The sequence below is a fragment of the Rana temporaria genome, chromosome 11 (genome assembly GCF_905171775.1).
Source record: "Rana temporaria chromosome 11, aRanTem1.1, whole genome shotgun sequence".
NCBI lineage: Eukaryota > Metazoa > Chordata > Amphibia > Anura > Ranidae > Rana > Rana temporaria.
In genome coordinates this window covers 125444712-125453480 of record NC_053499.1, presented here as the reverse complement: position 1 = coordinate 125453480, position 8769 = coordinate 125444712, and the positions used below count along the sequence as shown (strand labels likewise).

At 34.7% G+C, this 8769-nt stretch overlaps 1 long non-coding RNA gene across 1 annotated transcript; it reads left to right on the top strand.

Annotated features, from left to right (window-relative positions):
* Positions 1–2163: 2163 nt before the first annotated feature.
* On the top strand, positions 2164–8060 carry LOC120917629. The gene is made up of 2 exons (XR_005744221.1): positions 2164–3367; positions 6219–8060. It is a non-coding gene; the product is annotated as an uncharacterized LOC120917629 (long non-coding RNA).
* Positions 8061–8769: the final 709 nt, after the last annotated feature.

Here is an 8769-nt window from a genome sequence, read left to right as displayed (position 1 = left end):
TTCCCTATCCGCATGTTCTAAACATGTTACGTCGTGAAAAATGCTCTGGAGCCCACACACGATAGTTTTTAAAGACATTAAAAAAAATTCATTTTTTACATCCCGAAAAACGGTAGTGTGTACGCGGCATAACTCCATGTACTCTAAAGTTTTTTAGTGCTGCACACATAATAATCTCTCCCATGTTTCTGGGTTTATGGATGAGGAGGATAATAAGCTCTGTGGGAGAGGTTTGCCTGAGAAAACTATTTTCTCTTCCTGTATTGTTGCTTCAGTTAAGACGGTGATCCGACTTTGGAGGCAACTTCCATTGAAATCAATGGGTACAAGTCGGCTAGAAGTGGCCTTGAAGTAGTACAGGAACCTTTTCTGAAGTCGGAGCGACTTCAGTAGTGTACATTAAGACAGCTCTCATTCACTTCAATTGAATTTCTCATGTCGCGCGATACAAGTCGGATCCCAAGTCGCGGTAGTGTGAACAGGCACTAAAAGATAAAAAAATAAATAAAAGTTATTATTATTATTATTTTTATACAGGATTTTAATAGCGCCAACAGTTTGAACAGCACTGTACAATATAAAGGGAGACAATACAGCAACAATACAATTCAATAAAAGAGAGTTAGGAGGGCCCTGCTTCTGCGAGCTTACAATCTAATAGGGAGGCTTGTGAAACAAAAGGTAGTAACTGTGAGGGATGAACTGATGAGGAGAGTAGAATATTCGGTTGTTAGCTGAAGGCAGGATAGGCCTCCCTTAAAGCGGAGTTCCACCCATAATCCACTCCTCACCCCCTTACATGCCACATTTGGCATGTCATTTTTTGGGGGGGAGTGAGGGTTACTGAAGGAGTGGGACATCCTGTCCCACTTCCTCCTTCCGCCCAGGGACCGCTCTGTAGGCGAACGCCTGGGACAGGTCCCAGGCGATGGCCTGTCCAATCGGTAGCGCAGCGGCGCTCGTGCATGCGCAGTAAGTGCCCGGCCGTGAAGCAGAAAGCTGTCACAGCCAGGTGCCCACAGTTAGGATGGAGGCACCGCCAGAGAGGTGGGGAGAGGAGCAGAGCCCTGTGCGTCACGTCGCTGGACAGTGGAGCAGGTAAGTGTATGTTTATTAACCCCCTTAGCGGTATCCCCGAGCGTGACTCGGGGTTGGTTTTCCATGTTAGGATCGGTAACCCCGAGTCACGCTCGGGCTGGACGTGCAGAGTGTGCAGCGGCGCGGCTTACCTTTCGCTGGATCCACAGGCAAGTTACTTACCTTGTCCCTGGATCCAGCGATGCCACCCCGCTGTGTGAGCGAGCGGGACCTCCTCGCTCGATTCACAGTCTCCCCGTGTGCCGCCGATCTCCGTTCCCTGCGACGTTACGATGCACGGGAGCGGAGATCGGCGCCAAATTCAAAAAAGTAAACAAACACTTTACATACAGTATACTGTAATCTTATAGATTACAGTACTGTATGTAAAAAATACACACCCCCCTTGTCCCTAGTGGTCTGCCCAGTGCCATGCATGTACTTTTATAAAATAAAAAATGTCATTTCTGCCTAAAAACTGTAGATTGTCCAAAAGTGTCCCTTTTTGTCAAAAATGGTTTTAGATAGAAAACAGCGATAATAAATTATAATCACTTGCAGAATTGTGCGATAGCGATTTGTGGGGAAATTCGTCATAAAAAAAAAAAAATAATGACAGCGACAATTCTGCAACTGAGAAAATGTCATTGGTTTTGAGTTGATTACATTATTGAATAATTTTTATTATAATTATATTATCATTTGTTATAATTATTTATAATTATTTATTATATTATAATTTATAATTTTGTTTTAAAAAAAAAATCATACCCGGGATGCCTACAAGACTCTTGCTTGGTCAGATTTAAGTGAGTTATTTCTAAAAATTACAGACCTACAGTATAAAACTCCAAATTTCCTTGCAAAATAATTGTACCGCTTTTGGTATGTAATTCCAGACAGAATCATACCGCCAGGGAGGTTAAAAGCCAGCAACTATGCTTATTGTAGCTGCTGACTTTTAATAAACATAAAAAAAGTCTGGAACTCCGCTTTAAGAGATTAGTTTTCAGGGATCACCTAAAAGTGAACAGAGTAGGAGATACCCAGACAGATATGGGTAGGAAGTTCCAAAGGATGGGATTGTTATAAAGATTTTCTTTAATCTAATATCTAATATTCATCTATTAACAATATTAACACATGAATGAATGGAGTTGGGTCTTTGAGAATAATGGACTTGGATATATTTAAAGTATTCCATATAGTGTCTGGATTTGGAAAAGTGAATTATATCATTTGTTATATATTCAAGTATATAGTTCATAAGCTTCTATGGTATAACTGGCATATGGTTGTCATTAGCCTAGCTGGCTTCATATAGACATCCTACCTTCCCCCATCATGGCAAATGAAGATATAAGGTTACATGTTGTAAGATGTAAACGTATTTTAGTTAGGAATATAATTCTTTCTGTAGACTACAGTATTTCTATGTATATATATATATGTATGTATATATATATGTATATTTGATTTAGATGTTAAAGGACATTTGTCTTATATAGGTTAAAATGTAGCTACTTATTCACAGCTTACAGCCCTATCCTCAGGAATTTGAGAGTAATTGACCCTCTCTTTCTCTTCTAAGGAAGATTTGAATTTGGCGCGTTTTTTGTAGAACAAGTCAAAAATGAACCGTTACATGACGTATTTTTAGAAGGGTGGGGGTAGGTTATATTTGGGCTCTCTCTTCTCTTGAATGCGACACACACTCAAGCTCACACTTGGAAATGAGCTGACATGGTAGATCAAGCTCTCACACTTAGAAGAAGGCTGACATAGCCACACACACACACAAAGATATATATTTGCAACTTTCATTTCAAGATTAAGAAACTTATTGATGCTATTTTTATATTCTACAATTGATGATATTCATGTGATATTTTACTATTTTATCATTAAATACATTTTGGAGTTTTTACACAAGAACGGAACGGATTTTCTTGGAACTTTTCTCATCAATATGAATATCGATTATTAATACAATTAATAGCGATATACAGACTTTATTTCAATGGCGAGCCTTAGCCAGAATCGATTTGCTTGAATATCGAACGTTTTTGAATTATTTCTCCTATCGCTTGTCGAGAGGGAAAACAAGCATTGATCATGCAGACAAGCTTCAAGGAGAAATAAAAACGAATGAACTTTCAGCATCATCGAATGGATCTGGAAACATAGAATTATTTGGTGAAGAAGTTTACACACGTAAGAAAATCCTGTTTCTTGATGACGTAATTTCCCGTAAAGAGAGGGAAAGCGCGAAAGAAGTCGTCCTAAATTGGTAAGTAATGGATTTTATTAATGAATTATCTAGTGAGAGTAATTTAGAATTCAAAAATCTGCCAAAATTTGTTAAAGATGATGAATTATGGAGGTACATGTTCAATGAATGCTTACAATCTAATATTGAGATCCAAAAGTCAAAATTTACTTTTAAGAAATTCAGCAAACAGATTAGGAATTTGATGAAGCTTGTTAAAGTTTTTGATGCAATGATTTTAGCTCCTGAAAGGAATGATAATTGTGCAACAGGGAAGGACAATAGTCTATGTACTAAATGTTCAATTTTGACTGAACAAATAGATGATTTGCAAAGTGCAATTCAAATAAAAGATATTCAGTTGTTGGAATTACAGAATAATGTAATGTTTAAAGCAGAGTTAAGCTACAGTAATGATAGTGATGATTCTAAGAAAAAGTCTGTTGTGCCGGTAAAGCGGTCAATTGGAAAATATGACCAGGAACTTGAAGTTTTGTTTAAAACTAAAGTAATGAATAAAGATACAATATGTACAGAAAGTCTAGATAGACAGAGTTTAAACACACAAAGAAAAGATGGAGAAATCAGAGTTGCCACTTGTATGGCCACACCCAGATATGATGAGATTCACGTCACAGACAGAATTGAGCAGACAGGAAATGCTAATTGCTTTCAGAGTAAAGAAAGTGGATATGTACACAAAGAAAAAACATTGGAATTAGGAAAGGAGGAACATTTTGAGCAATTTGTTCATCCTTGTTCAAAGTCGATTGACTTGCCTTATGCCTCAGAAGTCAAGCAGATCAGTACATTGACTGTTAATGACGGTTCAATCAATAAGACAAACAATACTGACAATGAGATAAATGGATTACTTCCATTGACTAAATCAAGGAAAAAAGAAGTTTTAACTTCTCCAACATTCAATTATGTTGCTCCAATTTTAATAGATCAGTCTATTTACAGTAATGTTGGGAACATTTCTACAGCAGTCGCTGACATGTCTTCAGATTTTAAATGGCCTCATACAAAAGCCAATCTTGTATTGGAGAAATTGGTTCAAACACATAAAAGTCTTTGGAGTCAGACCAAAAATGACACAGGTGTGTTTAAAGATATTGAAATTGATATTGAAGGAAAAGATCCCAAACCTCAAAGTCAAAATAAGTTGCCACAAGAAGCAATAGGTCCAGTTTTTGACATTGTACAAGAATTTTTACAGCAAGGAATATTAAAGAAAACACGATCTGTGGTAAATAATTGCATTTGGCCTATCAAGAATGCTGATGATGAGTATATGTTATCAGTTGATGTAAGAGCATTGAATAAGTGCATTACAAATGACACACCTATTATTCCTGATTTAAATTTAATGTCACACATGGATGCCAAGGCTAAAATATTTTCTGTATTGGAAATAGCCAACAGTACGTTTTCAGTACCATTAACTAAAAGCTGTCAATATAAACTTGCATTCAGCTTTAATAAAGAAACCTATGCATTCACTAGATTAATTCCAGGATTGGACATTAGTGATGGCATAGTACATGAGAGTTTGCAGGAAGTATTATCTAAATTCTCTAGACCAGAATGTATTTTCCAGCATGTGGACAAGTTTTTGTTGACCACAGAAACTACAGAAGAGCACATTAATCTTTTGTCAGAGTTATTTTCGCTATTAGAAACAGCAGGGCTGAAACTGAATACTGAACTAGTTCAATTGATGAGAAGTCATGTAATATTCATGCACATGCAAATTAGTCATGGACATAGAAGATTATCACAGGAAAAAATCAGAAAAGTTTCTGCTTTTCCAGTTCCAACATCTTACAAGGCATTACATAAATTTTTGAACGAAATAAAGTGTTGCAAAGAGTTTTTACAGAAGTATGATGATAAAGTTAAACCATTATTTGATTTGTTGAGAGAAAAAGATGATGTGTTTGATAAATGGGGTCAACCCCAGACAGATGCCTTTAAAATGTTGAAATGGGATGTGCGGAATGCTCATTCATTGAGTACAATTGAAATTGGTCCATCTGTGAGATTGTACACTGATTTATCAGAGAATTCGATTTCAGTTACTTTGTCACAATTAAAAAACGGTAAACAGAAAATAATAGGATATTTCTCCAGAGGTTTGACAAATATGGAAAAGACATTTGATGCACATACTAAGCAATTATTAAGTCTTTATTTTGCAGTTAAAGTAACAGAAAAGATTGTGAGATCTAGTCAGATCATATTACCGACATCTGATCAATCACTAAAACTTCTCCTACAGAGAATTAATTCAGGAGAATTATATGACAGATATTGCCCATTTGTTAAAACGTTAAAATCTAAATCTATACAGGTAGATTTAATAACAGAACATGTTCAGCAAAGTGTACAAAAGGATGTTTTTAGAACTGCTGAGAGAGGTTTTAAGCCAGTATTTGTTGATGATATCAAGATGCATTCAGCAGGTTATTCTATGTGCTACTAAAAAAAATATCATTCAGCCAAAATTCTACAGAAAATGCTGAATTGGAAGATAAAAATTACAGTACAGCACGCATTACTCTGAAATTTGTAGGGCAGAAGTGAATGGATATATTTCATTTCAGTCCTCTGGGTTGATTGAAAACATTTCTGTGTTTGTTAAAACAATGTTTTGAGTCATGACAAAAAAAGAGAAATTGCGTCTTGTAATATTTAAAATACACAGAAAATAGTATAAGAAGTATAGGCCTAGTTTAAGAAAAATAAAGTCAAGTAAGGCAATTACAAATGTTATAATCAAAATATGTTTTTCATGTCATGATGAAATATTAGGATATATAAAATGTATTTTTTCATTCAAAAAAATTGATGCTGCATTCTTTTACAGAATCTGACTCATGAGTCACCAAAAGAAGAGAAATGTCATATTTCTAAGATCTTCCAGATGCAAACAAGCCCTTTGAAACTTAAGAAAATAGTTCTGGGAGAAGATGACATATGAGATTCATTTGTCATAATTATTGTTGTCTTTTTATGTTCAATAAAGTTTTTCAACTTTACAGTACAGGAGTACAAGAGGAAGAAAAAGAAAGAAGAATCAATACCTCTAATGAGAGGGAAATTTCTAAAAACAATTGACTTTTTATTTTTGACGACTGATGATATAATTTTATCCATCAGATATATTGTAGTTTTTATATATGAACTTTTTATGTGACGAGATATGTTTTTCATATCAAGAAAAGATATTTGTTACACACCAATTTTTAAAACACATGTAGTGTACTTTCAGAGTTGAAAGGGTTAAACTTTTTTACAATGAAGTCTAGTTAGTAGGAACATCTTGTGTTAATTAAGATAGAGTACATGTTTCTTAAAGGTACATAAACAAGTTAGGATTAACTTTACCTTGTAATATGCATTTAGTTTTGAAGTCATCTCACACATATGAACAAATTGAAGTTAGGAACATATTTTATATTTACATTTTGACAAGGTTATTAGAAATATTGTATGGATTATAGTTAAATATACTGAACATAATTTGGAGGGAAAATATGAAACATATATTTCTGAAGTGACATTCATACTTCAAAGTATTGTACAACTATGTTACATTCATGAATTTAGGAATATTAAGGGGGTTGATTTTATGACAAATGGAAGAAGAAATTAATAAGGTATAAAAAAATATTTTATGGTACATGAAGCAAAAGTTTTTTTGAAATCACTTTTCCTTATGTGGAATTGAAATTGAGAATATATTCAAGTCAATTATCTTAAGATTTATATGAATGGATACATATGTGAAGCAAATGATTATGAATGAGATTAGATGGAAAATGAAAGATTGTTAATCAATCATTTTGAGAGGGAATTGTTATAAAGATTTTCTTTAATCTAATATCTAATATTCATCTATTAACAATATTAACACATGAATGAATGGAGTTGGGTCTTTGAGAATAATGGACTTGGATATATTTAAAGTATTCCATATAGTGTCTGGATTTGGAAAAGTGAATTATATCATTTGTTATATATTCAAGTATATAGTTCATAAGCTTCTATGGTATAACTGGCATATGGTTGTCATTAGCCTAGCTGGCTTCATATAGACATCCTACCTTCCCCCATCATGGCAAATGAAGATATAAGGTTACATGTTGTAAGATGTAAACGTATTTTAGTTAGGAATATAATTCTTTCTGTAGACTACAGTATTTCTATGTATATATATATATGTATGTATATATATATGTATATTTGATTTAGATGTTAAAGGACATTTGTCTTATATAGGTTAAAATGTAGCTACTTATTCACAGCTTACAGCCCTATCCTCAGGAATTTGAGAGTAATTGACCCTCTCTTTCTCTTCTAAGGAAGATTTGAATTTGGCGCGTTTTTTGTAGAACAAGTCAAAAATGAACCGTTACATGACGTATTTTTAGAAGGGTGGGGGTAGGTTATATTTGGGCTCTCTCTTCTCTTGAATGCGACACACACTCAAGCTCACACTTGGAAATGAGCTGACATGGTAGATCAAGCTCTCACACTTAGAAGAAGGCTGACATAGCCACACACACACACAAAGATATATATTTGCAACTTTCATTTCAAGATTAAGAAACTTATTGATGCTATTTTTATATTCTACAATTGATGATATTCATGTGATATTTTACTATTTTATCATTAAATACATTTTGGAGTTTTTACACAAGAACGGAACGGATTTTCTTGGAACTTTTCTCATCAATATGAATATCGATTATTAATACAATTAATAGCGATATACCGACGTTATTTCAGGGATAGGCTTTGGAGAAGTTAAGGAGGCAAGCATGGGAGGAGGAGACAAGGTAGCTAGAGAGCAGTAGGTCTTGAGAGGAGTATCGAGGACAGTTTGGGTGATATTTGGAGATAGGGTTGCTGATGTACCTCTGGGCACAGTTGTAAATAGTTTTGTATGTTATTGATAGTGTTTTTATTTTATTTGTTGTGCAATTGCAATCCAGTGAAGGGATTGGCAGAGAGGGGTGGCGCACGTTAGAAGTTAGACGCTGATTGCTTACCATGCACAGCTGCACCAGAGTTTGCACTCTTCATTCTTACTAAATCATTGATTCCTTTAGTTGTGACTTAATTCACTATTAATTTTTTTTGCACAGAATTCATAATTGACCAATTCATACATGAATATTTTTTGTTTAAGTTAAGCAAAAATAACTAACTAATTTGTTAGTCGCTCTGAGCTTTCCCAACTCCATTTGTTGGCCACTGGGCTGCCAGATACACCCGATAGGTAGCCCACACAACTTCATGCACAATAAATGTACATAGCATACTCAATGCTTCAGAAACCATTATAAAGGTCCATAATGAAGGATAACAAAGGCAGTGAAACAAGGAGTATCCTGCAGCTCCTGGTGTGA